Source organism: Gopherus evgoodei, chromosome 4 (genome assembly GCF_007399415.2).
Source record: "Gopherus evgoodei ecotype Sinaloan lineage chromosome 4, rGopEvg1_v1.p, whole genome shotgun sequence".
NCBI lineage: Eukaryota > Metazoa > Chordata > Testudines > Testudinidae > Gopherus > Gopherus evgoodei.
Window position 1 is genome coordinate 126,694,724 of NC_044325.1, and position 11,210 is coordinate 126,705,933.

Here is an 11,210-nt window from a genome sequence, read left to right on the forward strand (position 1 = left end):
AAGACACTTTCCTATTGTGTAGGTGTGGCCTGCATGCTTTGTTCCTAGATAGAGGACCTTTCATTTGGTTCTTTTCAAACTTGTTTTCTTTCACTGGGGACAGCTTATCAAAGGATCTGATTGCTCTGTGTCACTGCCCTGTCCTCAGCATTAATTACCACTCTGCTAGTATTTGATCACCTACCAATGTTAGCGGCAGTGATTTTATATTTTGTTTCAGTTCATTGATATTTATTTTCAAGAATTAGTCCTTGAGAGCCTCTTCATATCCCTAGTACCCAGAACCTGCTCCACACAGCCCAGTGAGAAAAGGCCATCCAGCCCAGCTGGTCCATAGGGTTTAAGCACAGAACAAACTTAGGAGATTGTGTTATCCATAGGTTCTGAACAAGAGGTGGGAGTCATCAGCTTACAAAGACACTCCAGACCGGTAGTGTAGACAGACCCCAAATGTATCTAAGTTTCCCACTTTGCAAAATAGGAGAGAAAAAAAACAGAACCTTGATTAGCTTTATTTGATAGTTGTGGAAACTGAGGCACACAGAAGCAAAGAGATTCCCTCCTGGTCAAAAAGCCAGGAATAGAAAATGGCAGATCTGCTGAGAGTCAGTCCTGGGTCCTAGCTATGTTTACCCTGGCCCCTCTGCTTCAGCTCCAGTAACAACCCAAGTAGAGGTTTTCATCTTCTCCATGTTCTTCAACTTCACATCACTGCAGAAGAAAGATTTTTTCTTACCAGCTGGCTCGAATGCATGGAGATGTCTTTCTAGAACACGTGCTCTGGCTCAGTCACATGCCATAGGTTTTCTGGAGGAAGTACTCAGTGATGTTCTAAGGCCTGTGATATACAGAAGATGGACATAAGGTCCTTTCAGACCTTCAACTTTTTCTTTTGCTATTAGGGTGATGCTGGACATTTTCTCACATTCACTTTCCTTTGAAATCATTTAAATCCAGTCCAAAGGATTTCCTTCTCCTTTGTGTCTTCAGCACCTTTCATAGAAACAGTTACTATTAGCCCACAGGTTTCCAGTTTCAGGCTGTCCCAGGGTGAGATGGCCATGAAAGGGGTTGCAGCTCAACTGAACCTATCCCCAGGTGAAGGGAATAAGTGCAGGGCTCATATGAGAAGGGAACGGCATGTAAGTAGGATCCAGGCCTGTTGGGTAATATAAGGACAGCCTGTGCTCAGCCAGGAGAGAGACCCCGAATGGGAGCAGACCTGAGAAGGGGTTGGATAGTCCTTTAAAGGCAGTTTAGGTTCACAGTAGGGGATGGAACAGCCAAACTGCTAGGGATGGAAGCTGGGCCTCCCAGCAGTGTCCAGGAACAAAAGCACAGCATCTGCCAGGAAGGGTCCTGCAAAAGGGCACGCCCCACCCATCCTCCACCCCAGACACTCCAGACATTTTCATAGGGCCCCTGCCCCGTGGACCTGACTGCCCCTCCCCCCACACACTTTCACCGTGAGGCAGCTGCACAATTTGCAGCCAGTTCAGTTCCAGATCGAGCCAAGGAAACATCTGTACAAGTTGGTGCTTCACCCCTTTCACTTTCTCACCCTCGCGTCCCACTCTGACACAAAGGGGCAGGACCTCCTGCCACCTCTCGAAAGTGAGAAGTCCCAGTGAACCAGCCTATACTCCACCCTTGTTCCCAGGCTTTCCGGAGATATCAGTTGGTGGCTCCTCCACAGGGCCGTGAGCACAGGCATGTACGTTACGCGGTTTACCTCTATTCTGGACAACTGCCCCTTCTGTGGCACAAGGGAAACCCTGGAACACGTTTATCTAGAGTGTGCCAGGTTGCAGCCCCTATTTTGGCAGAATGGATTCTCTCTAGCCCTCCTCCCAAACCTGGCAACAGAGATGCCAGGATGACACAGGGCAAAAGAATGTTTGATGCATGAAGCCAGGGGTGGCTCTAGACATTTTGCCGCCCTAAGCACAGAGGGTCCGCTGGTCCCGCGGCTTCAGCGGACCTCTCACAGGTGTGCCTGCCGGAGGTCCGCTGAAGCCGCGGGACCAGCGGACCCTCCACAGGCACGCCTACGGGAGGTCCACCGAAGCCGCGGGACCAGTGGACCTTCTGCAGGCAAGTCGCTGAGGGCACCCTGCCTGCTGCCCTAGCTGCCACCGGCAGAGCGCCCCGCGTGGCTTGCCACCCCAGGCATGCACTTGGAGCATTGGTGCCTGGAGCTGCCCCTGCATGAAGCATCATCTCAAATCACCTTTCAAGGAGTTAAAGAGAAACCAGGATAAAATTAAGGATTCAAAATTTATATTGTTACTGCTAGTTGGGGTAATAATTTGCTACTCAGATAATACATCTGAAGAATTAGATAAAAGTACCCAATAGAACAAAAAGCTCGACTTGGAAAAAATAGACCCTCAGACCTGCTAGGCTTGTTAGCCGTTAACAGTATGGAAAACTGTACCTTCAAGGTTGTTTCCCCTCTGTTTGGACTTGTGATGAGGAATACAAATCTCACCCTGGGCAACAAGGGGTTAAGGAGCTGCTCTGGCCTCAGCCAGCCTCACCCCAACACAGCTGCAGGGTACGCACAGCAGCGGGAGGATTTCAAAGGGAGCAGAACAGCTCACTTGTGGACAGACCTGGCAAGAGGAAGGTCTTTTATCTGGCAGGTCCTGAGGGAAGGCTGGCTCTGTTCTTCAGCAACTGCCTGAAGGTCCCTCCCTGAGGGAACAGAGTACGTGCATCTGTTATACCCAGAGAGGGAGGTGTCACAGACTCACAGATCATGCCCACTTGTGGCCCCGTGTGGTCCGTGGGGAGTAACCCTTCTAATGTGACAGTCTTTCTTTGGGGGTCCAACCTCTCTCGGGGTTAGGCCCCTCCACCTCCTGGAACTGCACCTCTCTGGGCCTTAGCACACCTGTTTCTCGCCGTCAGCCCCCTCAGAGAGTCCACTCGCTCTGGACCCCCTGGGGCCTCCACCCCCAAACGGGTAGATGAAACCCTCTTCTCTAGACCGGAGCGACTCCCAGCCAGCGTAAAACAGGAGAGTTTCTTGACAGTTGAACACAGTGCAGAAAACTCTCAGGGCATCAAGCCTGACCTCCCTCAGCACAGCACAGCACATCCTAGTCCCCCTGCATCCCATTGGGCTCTGCCTGCTCCCCCTCTCCAGCCAAGAGCCCCCCTGCTTCCCATCTGGGCATCTGATATCCCCAGCCCTAAGCCCCACCTCTGTCCATTGTCTTCTTTCCAGGTAAACAGGATCATAAACAGGGTGACCTGGGCCTCCTCTCCTCTCAGCCCTCCTCTGGCCCTCTCTGGCTGGAACCGGCTGGTTAGGTCACCGGGGTCCTCTCTTTGCAGCCCATTGTCATCCCACTGGCCAGAACCAGCTGTGACTCCTGAGCTGTGTCTCCGGGTCACCAGGTTACCAGTCGCTGGGGTATCCATCCTCCAAACCATCAGCTGGGGTCCCAAGTTCCCTCTCCGGTCCTCTGTAAAAACAAACTCCCTCTCCTTTCAACTTGTCAAACCAGTAAAACCTGGGGACACTGAGTCCCACTCCCTCTGCATGCCACCCACTTGAAAACACGGAAAAACCAAGACAATCCCCCACTTCATCACAGGAGGCATTTCCCCCTCACACCTACTAGCCTTTGTTGAGTGTTGATTCCTTGGCTTTTATTTCTAGATGACCCCGGAAGGGGAGAAGTTTGGAAGTGACTGGGCTGGAGGGCCAAGTCAGGAGAGGATGCAGCTGCCATCCCAAGAAGGAGAGAGCTGTTTGAAAAGTTAGCTCTTTCAATGCACCAAATGTAAATATGGCTGCTTGGAGCTGTCCTCTATTGGTCCTTACTGAATACAATCAAGTCACGATCACTGGCCCCAGAGCAACTGTTAACATGCAGGCCAGTGATAAGTTCATCTTTACCAATTACAATGAGACTCGCAATAGGGGCTTAAAAAAGTATCTGTCATTTTTTTAAATCTTCAAGGATGATTTACTAATGGCTACTTGAGACCTCACCTATCTGTCTCCAAATACGAAGTCCCACATGCTAACCCAATTGTCTTCCCACAAGGTACGAACAGGTGCTAAAAGAGAAACTGAACCTTCTCTGGTTTGGATTCAGTGAACTGTACCAGCCCCCCACTGATTGCCCTGCTAGGTTGTGTTAGTTAGCAGGTTCAGCCCTGTTCATTTGAGGTCCTGGGGTTCTCTAGAACCAAGAACTTTTTAAACAGATTATGACGTGTTTAATGTCAAGTGCCTCGAAGCCCACCACTGTTATCATCTCTCCCCGTCCTAGTCGAGTTGTAACCAGTGACTCTAACATTCTAGTAATACACATCGTCCCACCAGGTTTCCCCGTTCTATCCACTTTCCCCTCCTCAGTGAGAATTTCCAGCTTCTCTTCCTTCTTGCCAAGACTCCCGTGCTAGAAGCTGTGTTACTTCTCTTCACACTTCCTGTGAGTATCTTGCAGGGCATGACATGCATCCGACGAAGTGGGTATTCAGCCACAAAAGCTCATGCTCCAGTACGTTTGTTAGTTTGTAAGGTGCCACAGGGCTCTTTGCTGCTTTTACAGATCCAGACTAACGGAGCTACCCCTCTGATACTTGCCAGGCATGTACACTGCAGCACAGCATTCCCCGGAGCATACACTTGTGTTACTGCAGAGGGTTATCGGCGGAGCCACAGTGTGGGGGAAGAGGCATATAATGTCACATCCTCTCCCGCCCTCTCCCCGCCCCCACCGAGTTGCTGCTAGGTTTGTAGTCAGCATGCTGACATGGACTGAGCATGCTCAGTAACACTGCTGAAGCCAGCTGCCCTCACTCTGTCCCCCACCCCTATACCCTCTATCGGCAGGCACAGGTCATCACTGGTTATCTGGAAGCCAGGAAGAGACTCCTCCTCATGTGTCACATTCTTCCCTCCATTGGAAGATGCCATGGGAGAAAGACAACATGTCCCCATGCAGGGGCACTAGCTTTGAATAATTTTTGGTGGTGCCTAGAACAGGTCCAAGTCCTGCCATACCCCAGCCTTGTAAGTCAATATACAAGAACTCCTCACTTAAAGTCATCCCAATTAATGTTGTTTTGTTGTAAAGGTGATGATCAATGAGAGCAGTGGCTCTCAGACTTTTTTTTTCCCATGGACCACTTGAAAATTTGTGAGGGTCTTTGCAGACCACTTAATGAGCTTTCCAAATGTTGTTTGTACCATTAGCTAACCATTGTAAAGTGCTTTGGATAAAAGTGCTTGTCAGGGGGAGCCTCCTCTCTCTGTGAGCAGACTATCTCCAGGGTACGAAGCTTCACAGCTGTGACCTTCCTGGGTCTGACCTCGGAGCATTCAGCATCCCCTTCCTCACCATGTGCTTCCCACAGCGAACCTGCACAGGCGGGGCTCCCAGGGAAGCCGGAGGTCCCTGCACCCCAACTCTGCAGTCAGACGTGACTCTCAGCCAGCCAGTAAAACAGAAGGTTTATTAGACAACACGAACATGGTTTAAAACAGAGTTTGTTGGTACAGAGGATAAGACCCCTCAATCAGGTCATTCTTGGGATGCAGCGAGGCCAAACCACATCTGCGCCTCCATTTCCACAGCCAGCTCTGAACTGAAACTCTCCAGCCTCTCCTCTGGCCTTTGTCTCTTTCCCACGCCAGGAGGTCACCTGATCTCTTTGTTCTCCAACACCTTCAGTTGGCACCTTTCAGGGGAGAAGCCTAGGCCATCATTTGCTAGGAGACAGGGAGTTGGCCAGTCTCTGTGCTGAAGGCATCACACTGGCCCTCTGGGGCTCTGCAACAGTCATACCCCTTTATCCCTCACACCAAGATACTTAAGAAATGCATAGGGGAAACTGAGGCACACACAAAGGATTCAGAGAAAATATTAAGAACTATCCCACTTCATCACAGTTTTATATATAAAAACCCCTGCACATCCCAAATTTCCCCACCCCCGCTTCTCACACATCCTCTGACCCCCCACCCCAGGTTTGTACTCAGCATGCTCATACCTACCCCCTATTCCCCTCAAGGCCGCCACCTCACCTTACATGTGCATCTTCTCCAGCGTCCAGGTATCTAATTAGGGAAGCCACGCCTGCGTGGATTCACTCATTAGGTGGGTGGCCCTTCATTCTCTCATTGCTGCCGCACAGGAGTGCACCTTAGAGAGAACTTTCCACGGACCACCTGAATGGAGCTGGACCACAGTCTGAGATCCTCTGAATTAGAGAATATGCTTGTCTCAAGTTGGGCCATGCTGCCTTCTAGTGGTTTTTGGCAGCCACCTCTTTGTCCCCTGCTTGCAGAAAGAGCAGCCCATTGGAGTGCCACGGATGGGGGCTTGGAACCAGACTGGACCAGCAGCCCCCATATCAGCTCCCCCACGTTTCCTGTGCAGGAGCCACCCAGCAGACTATCAATAGACTATCAATTGTTCAGGTGTCCCTCCAACCCACTGCCATGTACTGCTCCTGCCCTCTGCCTTGGATCTGCTTCCATGAACCTCCTGATTGCTGTTTGGGGGGGTGGTAGGGGAAGAGGGGTGCTGTTGTGGGGGTGTCCCCCTCCTCTGTTCTTCCCCCCCCCAAACACAGAACAGCGGGACACACGACAGGGCTGAGAATGGGGGGAACAGCTTCTGTCTTAAAGTCTCCCTCTCACACACAAGGGGTGTGTCTCTGTCTCTCTCTGCCATGCTGTCTTCCCCTCACCCCATTCATGTTGCCTTATAGAGTGTGAGGCTGCATTAACCACAATGTGTTAATGCTTGAAGGCTCAGCTGAGTGCTAGTTCATCACTTAGCAGTAAGCCATTCCCTGGGAAAGATCCCACCCTCTGACTCCACCACCTCAACCAAGCTTCACAATCATCATTTCTGTGTACAGTATTAAATTGTGTGTTTAAAATTTATACTATGTATATATTGGGCACTCACCTCTGCTGTGGAAGACCCAGGTTCAAGGTCCTGCGGTGACTCACTCCAGTACAGAATGGGAACAAATTTGAAACTCTCCAATTCTTTCACAAAACATAATCGGTTTCCAGCCTGATCACACTTGCAACCCCCTTGTGCAAGGGGCTGTATGGAAAGGCTCATCACTTACAGTACTGCCTTTCATTCATAGGGAATTAGCTGGCATCTCATTACCTGATCCCCTTTGGAGGCAGGTTCACACACATAGAAGGAGTTTCCTTGCACTAAGGCAGGTGCGCACATATCCACATTTAGATGGAAGTATTCTGCTTCTGGTAATGCCCCCCGCTGCCAGTGCACTGCATTCCTGCACACCGGGGTCAACCTGGCTGTTCACCTCTTCTGCCCCAGCCTCATAAGTAGCTAGATTATCAGTTCAGACAGGACCACTGTGAGCACCTTGTTTGACCTGCGTAACACAGGCCACAGGACTTCCCTGAATTAACTCCTCTTGGAATTGGAGCAAATCTTTTAGAAAAATCTCCCATCTCAATTTAAACACCGTCAATGATGAAGATTCCACCATGATGCTTGGTGAATTGTTCCAAAAGCTAATTATACCCCATTTAAAAATCTGCCCTTTTTTCCCAATGTGAATGTTTCTAGTTTCAGCTTCCAGCCACTGGCTCTCCTTAGACCCTTGTCTGCTAGCGGGACTAGCTCATTATTGCCCTAGGTACTTCGAGACAGGGATCACAACACCCCTTAACTTTCGCTTTAAGAAGCTCCTTGCGTCTCAGCATAAGGCAAGTTTCCCCCCGATTTAATCATTCTCATGGCAACTCTCTCTCCCTCTCCAATTTTTCACCTTCCTTCTCTAATTCTGGGCACCAGACCTGGCCATGGCATTCCAGCAGCTGTCACCCTCCACCCCACCAGACACAGCGATAAAATAACCTCTCCGCTGCTGCTTGCAATGCCCATTTATCCATCAACCAGATGCCACCTTCCCATTTAAGAACAGACACTCATCCCCTTGGGCTTTCAACTCCAGGCGAGCTCAGGTATCATTTATGGCAGTCGCCGACCCCCCCCCCCAAGCCACATCCCTGAACTCTTTGAGCCTCTGGGGCGAGGAACAGCTCCCGGCTCATCACAGCAACGACAACTGTCCCCTAGAGCTGAACAGCCCACATGCCACTCTGATTTTTTTTTAAACAAAATTTTATTGGTAATTGTTTCAAATATGTTTACAACAAAGCACACTGTTAAAGGGAAGTGGAGGCTGGGAGCGGGAGGTTTCCCAGTGAAACAAGTGTTGTTTGAGGACACAGACCTGTTTCCCAGGGCGGGGCGGATAATATCCTCACCCTCTAGATGGGACTTTCAAGCTTCTTTGTGGAAAAGGGGAGTTGGGGGGGCGGTCTAGCCACAGAACTCCCCCTCTCCGCTCCTGACAGCGCTCATGTATTTATAATATATATAATTTATCTATGAAACCAAAATCCAACCCCACCCCCATCTGCTCCATGCGCACCCTTCTTGGAGGGGCCGCTGGTCCTAGAACTCAGCAAACTCCTTGGCGCACTTCTCGAGGGTCGAGACCCGGATCTCCTCCTCATAGTCGTCGAAATTACTCATGTCACCAGGGCCTTTGCACTTTGGTACAAAAGGAGCTTCCACCTGCAAAGAAAGGGGGTGGAGAGGTTGGGAACGAAGTGAGTGATCAACACTTGTATACCCCCCACACTCCTGGGTCTGCTAGGGGTGCATGATCAGACCCCAACTTTGTAACAAGGCAGGCAAGGATCAGCCCCTACATCCAGCCAGAAACCCTCACACTTTGCAATCATGGAAGGGGGAGCCCATGACCCTGCTTAGGAGCCCAGAATCAGGGCCCACAGCACCCTCCTTAAGAGCCCAGAATCAGGGCACCCAGCACTCTTAAGAGATACAGGATTGGGCCCCTTAGCAACCAGGTGAGGGATGCAGAATCAGCACCTCCTCAAGCAGCCTTTTATCCAGCCAGAATCCCTTCCTCTCACTTTGCAATCAGGGAAGGGCAGGGGGTCATGAGCCCCTTGGATCCCCTACTTGCATCATTAGTAGGGTTTTAATCGGGACCTTCAGCACAGCCCTCTCCCACCTGAGCTGGAGGAATAACACCATTAGCTGGCAGCAGCAGTAGTAGGCTGTTATCCTCAGGGGGTGGAGACAGGACTTTGCTTTTGCCACCAAGTTACAAACAGGTGACTGAGGGCTCCCTACTTTAAACCAATGCTGGGTGAGCATATCTCCCCCTAGTGGGTAGACCCAGCCACAACACCCTACCACAGAGTTCCAGTAATCAACGAGCTCCTAGAGGCCTGGGCGCTGGTGATCCCCAGTTCAATTCCTGCTGATGGAGGCTGCATGCATGTGGAAGTTACCCAGGCTCTCCTCTGCCCACAGCCACCTGCCACCGCCCTCCTACCTTCCTCTGGTAGCTAACCCATTTGTGGTTCTTAATGTTGTTGACCCCGTTCTTGAGGTTGCCAAAACATTTGGTGAGGTCCACCTGCAGCAGGTTCCGGAGCAGGTCCTTCAGGTCCGAGCTGAAGTGAGAAGGGAACCGGACCTGGAGTGAGGAAGAGAGATAGAGGTCTGGCTTTTACCTGCCCTGCCCTCGTGGCTAGATTCATAGATACGCCTAATAATGTGCAGCCCCTAGCACAGGGGGACCTGGGCTATGCCTGGGTGCTGAGGCACTACTGTAATACACCTAGTAATGTACAACCCCTAGCACAGGGGATCCTGGGCTATGCCTGGGGCACCTAGGCACTACCATAATACACCTAATATGTACATCACCTAGCACAATGGGGTCCTGATCCATGACTGGGGCTTGTAGGCACTATCATAATGCACCTAATAATAAATAACAAGCCCTTTTAAAACACTTCAGGACAAAGAGTGGTTGAGAAGTGGGGGTACTACTGAGGACTGACACAGGAGCTGAAATGGTTAATTAGCAGTTGCCCCTCGGCTCTTACTGAGCATTTTTCGTCCACAGATCTCAAAGCAGAGTTGCCGCATCACTATCCTCATTTTACATAAGGGGAAACTGAGGCACAGGGAGACGTGACTTGCCCAAGGTCACTCAGCAGGCTGATAGGAGAACCAGGAACAGAACCAAGGCCTGTTGTGTTCCCCACTAGGTTTAAAGCTGACTATGTCCGACACAAGTTCTTGGAGATCCTTGGCAAGAAGGCACTGGGGTGGGCAGAGGAATATTGGGGGCTCTTGGTTACTATGGCGATGAGTGCTCTAACAGCGCCTGGAAATGACTGATGTATTTAAGGAATGTTTAGTCTTGCAACATAGCAGGGTTGTGGATGGTTTTGCAACTCACAACAGTGTATACGAAAACCAAAGGCACCTGTTCCAGAAGTCCCCATGAGAGTTACAGGGAGCACAATGGTGGTGGGGTTGGAGATGGAGTCTATGTGTTCGGGAAATAGGGGTATGTGGTGAGGGAGGCTGCATGTGTGTGGGACACAATGGGGACGATGTCCATGCATTGGAGAATGGGTACGTGGCAAGGGAGGGTCTATATGTTGGGGTGCAGGAGGAATGGGGTACATGACAGCGAGGATGCCCACGTGTTGAGGATTGGGGATGCATGGGAGGGCATGAGCATTTCAGGGGCGCAACGTGTGAGCATCACTCTGACCAGTCACTGAGACTTGGCACCCCTCTTTAGCTGGCGAAGCGCCCCCCCAAATCGCACAAGCATCCCCTCCCCCAGCCCAAATACCTTGCCAAAACGATCTTCTCATAGATCTGAATGGGTTGGTCCGTGAAGAATGGGGGGTAACCAGCCGCCAGCTCGTAGATGAGGACACCCAGGGCCCACCAGTCCACAGCCTTGTTATAACCCTGCCCGGGGAAAACAGGCCCCAGGGTTACGCACTGAAACATTTGAGGGGTGAGGGGAACCACCTGGTGGCCAGGGATCAGCTACAGATCAGGCAGTGGATAGGCCTTTCCCAGCTCACCTTGCTGAGGATGATCTTGAGGGCCAGGTATTCCGGGGTCCCACACAGAGTCCAGGTTTGGCCTTTCACCCGCTTGGCAAAACCAAAATCTGTCACCTGGAGCCAAAACACAGAGAGGGGAGAAGTTGGATCAGCCTGGAGGCTGTGACATCAGGAGGGGAAGGGGGGGAGCAGATGATTGATGTATTCTGTCTGTGTTACATTTCTGGGGATATCTTGGATTTGGGATGGGGATGGCAACAGAGAGAGACTT